The sequence below is a fragment of the Oratosquilla oratoria genome, chromosome 14, assembly GCF_046742065.1.
Source record: "Oratosquilla oratoria isolate Oo_2021 chromosome 14, ASM4674206v1, whole genome shotgun sequence".
Taxonomy (NCBI): Eukaryota; Metazoa; Arthropoda; class Malacostraca; order Stomatopoda; family Squillidae; genus Oratosquilla; species Oratosquilla oratoria.
The window spans coordinates 63055755-63068254 of NC_134790.1; the positions used below are offsets into that span (position 1 = coordinate 63055755).

The window sequence follows — 12500 nt, forward strand, 5'->3', positions numbered from 1 at the left end:
TCATCCTGCAGAATCTCGGCGTCGTCTCGACCTCATTCGTCGTCCTATTTTTGTGTCGTCCGGAAACTTACTGACACCACTATTAATTTCATTGTCCAAGTCGTTTATGTACACAATGAACAATAAGGGACCCAAAACCGAGGCCTGGGGAACTCCACTAGAAACACTCCCCCAACTGGATTTTACACCATTTATGGTGACCCACTATTTTCTGTCACTGACCCGAGTTCTAATTAATTCTAACACTTTTCCTCCTACGCCATGGGCTTTGATTTTATTTAGTAGTCTCTGATGGGGCACCTTGTCGAACGCTTTGCTGCCAAAAACGGCGTTCAGAGGAATGAGGCAGAAGCCGTTTTCTGGAGAGGGACATTATCGCCCTACCAATGTATGAAGGCATAATCCTGCAGCTTTCTTACGGGCAGACTTGTTAGATATTAAGTACCCTATTCGGAGAACTATAAAATTTCTTTCTTTTGTCTTTTTGGCGGTTAAAATAGACTAAGATCTACTAGCACATTCGGTAATGTATTTCATATTCCACATGGGTCATGCCCTTCATATGATGATGTCACAGAACGTTTCTTTGGGACACTGCCTGTATTCAGTAGGTTATGTAGACTTTTTACATGTTTCTCAGCCGAGGTGATAGTGCTCTGGGTTACTCTTCACAAAATATGTTTACAAATCCCTGATTTCGTCTTACTGAGATAGAAAGATTTTAATTAGGAAACTGAAAATGGCTGAAAAAGTTAAATAAAAACTCAATCTACTTTAATCTATTATTCTTATTACGTAAGCGTAAGATGCACTAACCATTTTTATCCACAATATATATATATATATATATATATATATATATATATATATATATATATATATACGTATATTACAGGTGAAAAATGTAATCACACATTTGTCAATCACATGAAAACCACTGTTGGAGTTAAAAAGACCGGAGACAGGGAATCTATATATTTCGATTGCAAATTGCAATCCTCTTCAGTAAAGGATCTTTGTATCTACTGAAGAGGATTGCAGTTTGCAATCGAATATAATTCCTTGTCTCCGGTCTTTTTTACTCCAACAGTAGTTTTCACGTGATATATATATATATATATATATATATATATATATATATATATATACATATATATACACAGACATATATATATATATACACATATATATATAATATATATATATATATATACATATATATATATATATACATATATATATTTACATATATATATACATATATTTATAAATATATATATATGTAATATATATATATATATATATATATACATATATATAATATATATATATATATATATATATATATATGTGTGTGTGTGTGTGTGTGTGTGTGTGTGTGTGTGTGTGTGTGTGTGTGTGTGTGTATTCACCTTGGTCTTTGGATCACGTGTTGGACTCGTGATCGACAGCTATTTCCCTACCGGAAGAGAGCTCAGAGCTCGTATGACCGATCTATGGGTAATGCTATGACCTCACACACACACACACACAACTCCCCGCCCACGAGAGTCAGAGTAACAACCCGAAGCGCAGCGATACCGAAATAATTTCGGCCCTGGGCAGGATTCGAACCAGGTACTGCGACCACCACCGTACTTCGCAGTCCACTGCTCTACCAACCGCACTGGACTGTGTGTGTGTGTGTGTGTGTGTTCATTACATATAAGTACGTTTGTGTTGTGCACGAGTCTACTGTAGTGTCAGGACAGTGGCTCGTCGAGCCCGTCTTTGCGCTTTCGTTGGTTTTATTTAGTTTCAATTTTGGTAAAGTTATCTGGGCGTACTATTTCTTCCTCAATGGTTTCCTTGGATCGGCGCTTATGGAAAACCGCATTTCTTCATATCTTCCATAAAATCATCCAAGAAACAACACAAATAAAACTTCAAGACATATAACCGACTCTACTAACAACTAGAACAACCATACTCAAAAACTCACAGAGCAGCACAACAGAATGACAGACCCATATTACTCAAGAACCATAAAATTAATCTCCCACCAGTCACACAAACACAACCTACTCAACTCAACATAAAAAAAAAACCCAACACCATACACTCAATCACCTACGATAACTTGCCCCCAGTACCCCATAACACATCCAATGACATACCAATATTCGGATCACAAAACGAACACCACTACAATATTCCTACGAATTCAGTAATTCACCAGCCCGTCTCCCTACCTAGACATCAACGCAATAAAAAAAATCACTCCCAAGACATCACCCAGAATTAACTCAGTATCAACTCAGAACTAGCCTAGCAATAAATTCAAACAGACCCAAATCCCACCACCACACTGGATAAATCAATTTATACTCCCCCGCTTTTAGCCTATCAATATATAAAATATTTTTTTGGTTGACTTCGGGTCTTGTTGGTGGCTGAGGTCTCCTGCATGAAAGAGCTTAGGATTGGCTGATAAAACCCCTCGTTCTTTTCAGTTTCTTACAATGTCGGTGTTCTTTTTTTTTCCCCAACATCAAGAATTCGTCGATTTCGCAACGCCTTTCACATTTCTGGGATACGTTATCGCATCGTATTTCTTCGTCCTTCTAATGTTGGCAGATCCAGTCAATATATTTGTTTCGCATGTTTTACCAGCTAGGCTAGGAACAATATGAAATGCGATTATTTGAATGTTCACTGTGTATAAGTGTGGTGACCTAGCCACCGCATCTTACTATTTGGAAAGAATCGTGTATTCTTGTCCTACCCATTTAATTATTTTTTATTTGGAAAGAATCGTGTATTCTTAAGTCCTAGCCCATTTAATTATTTTTTATATCTGTCAGTGTTTTTGTTTTCCTTGCAACCTTGTTGGAGTGTTTTTCTTTTCGGTTATTGTGTATGCGTTCACACAAGCGTGCGTCTGTGTATCTATATGGGGGGGGGAGATGAGTTCGCATTATATCAACTGAACACACTATTCAAATGACTGGTTCCACATATTCTAGTAATCTGTCCTCACCATGGACTGTCAAAACACGTATGTGCTTTCCTAAAGAACATGACCTCAGACTCGAAGCAGGCAAAGTAATTACACGACATGACGCAATAAGCATGGCTAGAGCAATGGCGTCATGCAGCTGTACTTCCCCGCAGCACAACACACCCACAGCATAACAAACAGCAGCGCTGTTCCCTCGCACTTCAAACGGAAAGCTTGGAGAGAGAAATGTTCTGAAATAGTGAAACCAACACTTGATCACACAGGTGAAAAAACTTCATGTGAAAAAAAAACTCTTTGAGTGGAGCATCCTTGCCGCTTCTACCAGACCTACATAGGCTGTCATTGATCCGTTTCTTCACCTTTTAACCCTTTGTGCCAAAAATGCATTGATGCACCTTCAAAACCTAACGTAAACGACCATTTCAATGAAAACCTGGATTGCATAACAAGTGGCCAACGTGATGTAAATAATAACACTTGTGTCTATTTGCACTTCAAGTGCATTGAGAAGGAGTAGGTGCTTGAAGGATAAGCGCTTTCCTTTCAGCCAAGTCCTGGTGCGCACAACTGGACGATTGTGAGCAGAAACTGCGCATGAATCGAACTCGGTGTTTCATTTCATTATTCACGCATGAAGCTATATATAGAATGAACGATAATCCCGGTACCTCGTAATAATTACGCACTAACTATCGTATTCTCAATGACCGCGTTCCTCACTATTTCTCAGCCTTATAATGACGACAATATAAACAGGAGTGTGTCAACCGGCGTGTTTTCTTCGGTGAGAAGGTCTCAAACAAAACATAGGGCAAAAAGAATAAGCACCACACCACCTCCGCAATGGCCGAGCGAAAGGAAGAGGTAAGATTACGTGTATATATATTTCCACCAATCGGACAATGTGCTTCAACCCTGTGGAATGACTCACAGTTGCGACAGTTAAAACTGCTAACTGTCCCTTCTCAAAACAAGTTCGGGGAGTTGGGGAGGGGGTAAAGAGCAGCCACCTGATATCCTACAATAGTCGTGATTCCGTACGTGCTCACCAACTTTTGTTCATTTCCTGCCACATTTGCAATTGCAGGGCAGTGTACAGACACCCCGGCGACGACATTTATACATTCTATTCTGGTTAGCGCAGAACCTACCAAAGACCCTTCCTTGTTATTTGCCTGCCACCCAGCAGCTAAGCAAAATCGTTTGCCAGGGCAAAATTTGGCAGTGTGACAAGGTGACAGATATATACTTACTTTTTTGACGTGAGGTTTGGGTAAATTATATACAACTAGTGATCGGCGCACGCGCGCGCACACACACACACACACACACACACAAATCCTGAGCAGGATGTACATTTAGGGAGAGATTGTTACAGCTCAGTGTGCGGTGATGTTTATAACTTCTTGCTTAAACTCGGGTACAGTTTAATTAGCATATCAAGATACACAGTCGGCGACCCAAACCTTTGCTTTTTACACTCTGGGGTAGTGGTTCCCGGACTTTTTTGGTTCGTTTGGATCCAACTTATCATGGCACATAAATCCTTTTAGCCCTACTCATTAAACTGGGCAAATATTCATTAGCATTGTATACTGTAATTAAAAAAAAAACTCAAAATATATATATATATATATATATACAGTATATATATATATATATACATATACACATACACACATATGCAAGTAGAGTTAAAAACGACAACACTGTTGTAGTTATACAGTTTTTTCCTCGTATTCTCGATTTTCCTAATTAGAACTGAATAACTACCACAACGCTGTCGTTTTTAACTCCATTTGCATTACCGAAAACATGCTCCCTTCGTTTATATATATATATATATATACATATATATATGTATATATGTATATATATGTATATATTATATACATATATTACTGAATCCGAGTATCCAATATTCTACCCGTACAAAACTGCTAATTTTCCCCAGTTTGGGAATCACCACACTACGGACAAATATCACTTGGAGTTGCCGTGTACTATAATATCATACTCTATTGTAAATATCAAATGCACCTGTCCTGGACATCTGCCCGTGAGGCGTCCTTCATGAACTGCGTTGTATACTCAAGTTCAGAGAGGACGCGTGAAGTATAGCTAACTATCGTAGTTCAAGTGGACAACAACAAATCATTATCTAATAAAATATGTTTAGCATATAATATCACCCATGGAAAAAATGACGACGGTATATGCAAAGTTAACAATCATGCACACAACAAGTTGATAGATGATAGCACTGAAGTTACTTGGGAATTTCCTGACTAACAAGATCATGGAATAGTTCTCCGTCACTCTGAATTATGACGAATAGCGCGTGTTTACCTTTGAACTGGGCCGTGGTGAATTCTGAACAAAATCCAACCGTGTTTAGCATTCAAAGTACACCTCAGTATGAACACTGGTACACAAGCGTGTCCACGTGGAGAACCATGTTCAGGCCGGTGATGCGTTCAGGCCAAACTTCCTTGGGCTTCTGCGGCCGTGACAAGGGTAGTGGAGCGTGCGCGGCCAACGGGACCCATGCGGCCCTACTATAGTGTATCTGTCACTGATGGTGAACGGGCCGGGTGAGAGGGATCGTCCCCCAGCGCCCACCAAGGAGCAATTCCGCTGCGTGCATTCCATACGACGTACTGATGCGGAGAGGAGAATGGTCCCGGCCTCAGATTCCCTCTGCGAGCCATGAATAATGTCTTTACCATCGTACTCAATGTAAGGGCGGGGGGGAGTCGATGGATGAATGCGCATTTATACACGCACGCAGGCACGCATACACCTGGCTGATAAGAGTGGATAAACAAGGACTTCCCCACATCGGAGGGGAGAAAAGAAGTGATATCTAGAACGGAAAGGAATTAAATAAAAATTAACAGACATAATCTATATTGGGGGTAAGAACATGAGGTCACAACAAAATAAAGAAGGTATTGTTCCATATGGATGCGTTAATTTGTGGAACAAATTAGAGTACATAATCCAGGTCAACAAAATAACGAATTGAAGGCAAAATTTGAATATAAAGACCCTTACGAGTACATTTACAACTCCGTATGCTACTATTAAGTACGCACGCACGCACGCACACACACACGCACGCACACACACACACGCACACACACACAACCCTTGTTCCTCGAGTTAGAAGTTGAACTTGTTCCGACCGAAAGTGAATCCGTGTTTTCTCACAACACCTTACCTGATGCTTTTTCCGAGGGAGAGGAGTGACGACTCGATTTTATAGTTTTCTTACGATTGTACGAGAATACAGGTGTGAACATACGAGGTACAGCGTATATCCCTTTATTGGGTGGCATGGAGTAACCCATTTCCTCTATAATCGGATAGATATCATGAATACTGTCTTCCCAGAATGGATGCCCCTCCCCTCCCCTCCCCCCAAAAAAGAAGGGGTGGAGTCGTTCACATTTCTCCGCCCTAATCCCAAATGACCTACACTAAGTCTAAAATTGTGAGGATAGTTTCCGTAGTCCTCATGCATAGTGACCAATTCCCTCGCCGCACCAAAAGACCAAACTGATCAAGCAACGGGATTACTTCTTGTTGGGTACAGAATTCGGACCCCCCGACCCCGCCCATCTGTCACCATACACAGCTACCTGCGAAGGCCAAGCGTGCATTCTACAGTTGTACCACAATGCATGTGTTCAAATAGCCCCACACACAAACACAACTGGTTGGAGTTCACTCATTTACTGAATTATCCTAGTATCCGGTGAATGTCATCAAATGTCTGAAAAATTAGTTGGCTTCCACGAAGATTTTTTTTTTTCGTCCGGTCTGACCTAGTTTTTTCTAAATCAATAACTTCTTACAAAAGCTATGGTACTTGTGCCATTGATCTGCGGCGCCCAACCCCACTAGTGGAGGTGAAGTGACCGGGAGGTGCGTCTGACAATACCCAAGTTCGAGAAACTGAACAAGATGTCTCTGAATTATTTCAAAACCTATTTATGATTATCATATACCGTTACGATGGTCTGGAGGATATCAAGTATTCTGTACATTACTCGTATATATAAAATTGGTGACGAACATCAGATACTGACTAATGCTGAAAAATAACCCAAACGAGAAAATCCAAATTTACAATTTCATATTTTCCCCAAACTTTTGTTACGAGTTTACGAATGGACTTTGAACAAGATCTGTAATAAAGGCAGCATAACTTATGCATGTTTTCAATTTTTGAATATCAACCTTTGATACATCGGCAGTCTTACAGAAGTGGGTGGTGGAGAAATGTGGGAAGGCTGGGGAGCTAAGAATTGATGTCTATTTAACCTACTCGGGGGGGGGGAACCTTGGCACGCGTGCAACTAACAACTTTATTACGGCACGCGAAACCCAGAGCTCAAACAAATAAGAAAATGAATCGTAATTCTCAAACTTATTTTGTATGACCATTGGGCTGCGTTGGGTTGAGGCAGTATAGGGGCGTGAGATTTGATTGTAACTAAAGATTCGGCCGATTTTGGCACATACACTTAAAAAGGTTGCCCACCCCTGGTCTAGTCAGTTTCCGTGCTTCAGTCCTTTGCTTTCACTATGAAGTAATTGGGTCAAATTTCCTTGAAAACTTCATGCGAAAATAGTGAAAATTGCGCCGATGTCAATACTGTTTGCTCGCTCCCGAGTTTCAGGATGACTTCCAACCTTATAGACAGCAGAACTTGTTCGACTGATAGAGCGCTGTGCTCCTCAGGCTTGAATACTTGCTGCAGGACCACCGACCTATCCCCTAGAGGGCGATACAGCCTTTGTCTGTGCCTCATCAAAGCTTGTATGAATGATACGACGTGAATGAGTGTTAGAATTGTTGTTGTTGTGAATCAGGTCTGCAACCAGTATAATATTCCAGCACTGAAATGCGACACCAGTCGAGCGATAATTGCAAGAAAAAAATATATATCTATTCCTGTATTCAAGTCAACAAACTATGTACCAAACGGATACAGAGGCATCAATAGACTGGTTCGCCGAAGGAAGGAATTCAAAACAGTTTTGCGAACAAATCTAATTTTCATAAGGAATGGTCAAGTTGTTATGACACTTTGAAGATGTACTATATCACTCCCGAGCAATATGCTGTGGAGTCTCTCCATAAAATATTTAGCTATTTATTTATTAGTTACTCTGGACCTGGCCTCTTTGAGGACCTAAAGGCGACCTACCGTCGTCGCTCTCTTCCATCGCACACAAGAATCTTTGCCCAAGACTGGTTTCATTCGCTAGCTACCTGCCATGAATGACTGCATTAATGAGGCGAAACTGGATCCGGATTACCCGGGGCTGAATTCAAGTCTGGATGTATGAGGACCATGCAACCACAATGAGATCGCTGTCTAAAGTCAACACCCGAATTGGTGAGCATCGATACAAATGAATCTATAGGCGTTATATAAAAAGTTTTACATCGACCTCAGCAATCTTGTGACTATGACATATGGTAATTTGAACATTAAAATTTTAGTGAAAAACATATTTTCTGGGGGTTCTCTTACTACAACAGAAGGGACAAAGGTTCAGTTTTTAGGCGCTGCCACCAACGTAGCGTCCCTCTTGGTAAGAAATTTTACACTTCAGCGCTTCACAGAACTTGGGAATTCCAAGGACACATGAAGGGACAAGTATTCAAATCTCTGGACCTTCACAACTCCCATTAGGGGGAAATCTGGGACCGTCGTAGTGCCTCATTTACCGAGCCAAACACTCAACAGAATCATCCAAGTCAGCACCCACATCCTGTTTGTGAGGCACAAGTTCCTGGCTTGAATATTCTCAGAATCCAGTGACGCGTTTTTTTTTTTTTTTTTTTTTTTCTTTCTTGTCTCACTGCATGAAAACAGTTGTTCGAATCCAACTGGCAAAAAGTGTGTGGAAGGCAGAGGTGGATGGAACGAACCTATGGGGAAGACCAAGGATGAGATGGATGGATGGGATGAAGGAGGCTATGAGTAGAAGAGGAATGTTTGTTGAGCTGGGAAGGGAGAGGGCAAGATATGAGTGGACAAAGGTTGTGAATGGAATATAAATTGACGCGGTGACTGCTACTTGCTCTGGCGTTCCATACATACAAACAAATTTAGATTTAAGAATGAAATGGTCAAGAACTAGTTTACCAAGTATGGGAATGAAACAGTCTTGGCAATGTGGTGAGTGTGCAAACAACTTGTTGTTTTTAAATTAGAACTGATAACTTTCTGGACAGGAAAGATGGTAATGGGCATTGAACTACCTAGTGTAAGCTTTATGGTCTCACGCAGTTTCTTCCATTCTGATGTTCTTGGCGACGTTATTGGTCAGAGCTAAGCGCCTCCCAGGACTAGGTACTCGTCGACAGCTTCACAGAACCCGACTGAAAACGTCCATTCTTACGGTCTTTCTTAGTGTTCAGCATCTCGTATATTTGTCATCGCGAACCCACGCCAAAGTACACGCGACACTATTTTCACTCACAGGGCCTCTCAATCCTAACAAAACTGGGAGAGAAACTGCCCGACGTTAGAAAGACCCAAATTAATAAAGGCTACCACAGCTGAAGGAGACGGGTTCTTCGCTGGGTACGTGCTGACAGACATCAGCCACTGAGATTTTAAACGTAATACATTTGGGCAGAAACTACGTTGTATCCATTCTACCCTTTCAATACGGTGACGTACAGTTTATAATTCTTTTTCTGCTTCATTCCACCCTATTCCATTCGTTTCATGGGAGGCACCTGTACCGTCTCCAGCTATCAGGAACTATTTTTATACCAGGGCAATACCTCGGCTGAATGAAATCTGGCACTGAAATTGCCGTCGCCGTGATTAAAGTCTTGTGTTGGCTCATGCCTTCACGTTCTGCCGGATGCACCCGTTCCATAACCAAATCCAATCGCTGTTTAGTATTCGCGTACAGCGGCACCCTCAATTACGGTGGTGCGCTGTTCAGACTTCGTTGAAGCAAACGCAAGACAATTTCGTTTTACAGAGGCTCAGAAGAACCGTTCAGGCAGGTGCCTCCCGCGAGTTGCAGCATAAACACGGCATACCACGGTGGTCCTGACGATGAATTACGTTGTTATAACTAGCAGCCACACTTCTCGGAACGGAGTGCCTTCGGAGAGACAACAATCAAACACACGTACATACCTGTATAGAAGACTTGGAAAAAATGTCCCAATTATGGAGATACTAAACTTGATAGCCTTGCAGAGCTGCCTGTCCTGCTAGCATCATCAACAACAACAAGAACACAGTAGTCGGTCGCCTGAAGCCGCGAGACAACTCGACAAACTGCTCCTTCCCGACGATCCTTCGACACCGACGGACTACTAAATAATGACAGGAACACTAGAGCGGCTAGAGCCACACGGACGAATACCTTATATCTCCGACCGAGCCCAGAGTTATCTTCTTCGCTCGTTTTTTAACGCGCGCGCGCGCGCGTGCGTGTGTGCGCACACGCGCGCGTCCGCGTGTAGTTGCGTGTTTATGTAATTGCTATCACTAAATGCTCGCACAAGACGTAAGCTGGGTTCGTAGGAATCTGTCTCTGACGTTCATTATATATATATACATACATACATACACACACACACACACACACACACACACACACACACACACACATATATATATATATATACATATATATATATATATATATATATGTATATATAATGTATATATATATATATATATATATATATATATTCTGTTGTCCGCATGGTCTTTCAATCTATGCCCCAAACATGTCGCGGATTTTTTTAACACCTCGCACACATTTCGTTTTCTTAACTTGATTTAATTTTTTTCGTCCTATCTTAATATATTTTTGTATATTTTGTTCACACTTTCATAGTTCTAAAGACAGTAATTGTGCCTCCTCTTTCTCTTCTTCCAGTGTGAGCAATCCATGTTTAGTCTTTCGACGTGCGATTCGTCGGCTATGTTTGGAAGTAGTTCCCATCACCACTACCCCATTTTGTGTGTGTGTGGGGGGGGGGGGACGAAGGGGGGCTATCACTACTGCGCATCCTAATTTAGGGTGGATACGATCTTCAACTGGTTATTCGTTGAATCTTCGTCAGTATAATCAAATGCCACTCTTACATTCGTCAATAGCTGTTTCTGGCGTTATCCTACTAATATATGTTTATTGTGGTGACAGTTATCCATAAGCATTACTTCCAGGTCCATTACCTTCATTGACTTAGTAATTGAATAATACAGCGGTCTTTTTTATATTAAACTTACAAATATATTATTTTCTTTAATATAAATATATCAACTGCTTAGATCTTCCTGTAGCATTTCAAGTTTCTTCAATTTTACTGGTTTCATGATCTTGGTGTCGTCTCCGTATGCCTTGAAGTACCCATTTGTCGCATCATAACGCATATCAGATACATGACAAACGCCAGAACTTGTAGTACCTTGCTAGTCAGCTCATTCTTTACAACCATTTTCACGAGTCTATATTTTACAAAACCTTCCATTCCAGAAGGCTCCAGTTTCCAATTATTCATATGCGAGGTACCTTATCAAAACCTTTCTCCAGGTCCAAATATACAGTTCACTCGACCTCTCTCTTACAGAATAATCTGCTCTTGAAATTGAACAGACCAGATACACAGGATCTTCATTTTCTGAAGCAGAGTTGGTGTGTGTGTGTGTGTGTGTGTGTGTGTGTGTGTGTGTGTGTGTGTGTGTGTGTGTGTGTGTGTGTGTGTGTGTGTGTGTGTGTGTGTGTGTGTGTGTGTGTGTGTGTGTGTGTGTGTGTGTGTGTGTGTGTGTGTGTGTGTGTGTGTGTGTGCTTTACTATTGATACTGTGCCGCAAAATAGCGATACGCTTGGCACCTTTCTAAAGGAAGGGATTATTTGTGGCGTCGCCCAACGAGGAGCCGAGGGGGGGCGGGGGTGATCAAGGCCCCTCTGTTCCTGGATCAACGTGATATTCTTGAATTTACCAAACCAAACGGCGAAAGACATCTCACTCGTCCTAATTTTTTTCCTTAATCCTATCGTCCGCATGGAAACAACACTATTAAAGGACTGTTCCTCTCGTCCTGACATTCTGAACGAACAGGACGTTTGGGCTGGATGTCCCGAACGTTTTGAGCATTGCTGAGTCATCTGTCTTTCCTGCTGTTTGTGACTTTCAATTACGTACATTTGGATCTTGACAATGGACAAGGTTATAGAGGTGTTTGGGAAATCTGTTGGAACACCCTGCTTTGAAATATTAAATTGAAAAAAATATATATATCGTGACTTCGCCAAAAAATACATTATGAACAAGAAACATGTGCATTATGTTTAACGAGCGCCCAAGCTAAATCTAACGGGATTGGGATTAGCAATAATAATAGGAGACTCCCACGCCGGGACGGAGCATCTCGCTTCGCCACTGTGGTGACAGAAGACAACTTTGTCCCACGAAAGGAGGCAAGAACTGTCGTGTCCA

At 41.3% G+C, this 12500-nt stretch overlaps 1 protein-coding gene across 1 annotated transcript in view; it reads right to left on the reverse strand.

The window, feature by feature from the left end:
- The window catches only part of LOC143032896 (uncharacterized), a 42348-nt gene extending 36828 nt beyond the window's left edge, over window positions 1-5520 (reverse strand). Inside the window, exon 1 of the mRNA XM_076198124.1 lies at window positions 5351-5520. The gene's annotated coding sequence lies outside the window, so the exon portion shown is untranslated. The remainder of the gene's footprint in view (window positions 1-5350) is intronic.
- Between the last annotated feature and the right edge of the window lie 6980 nt (window positions 5521-12500).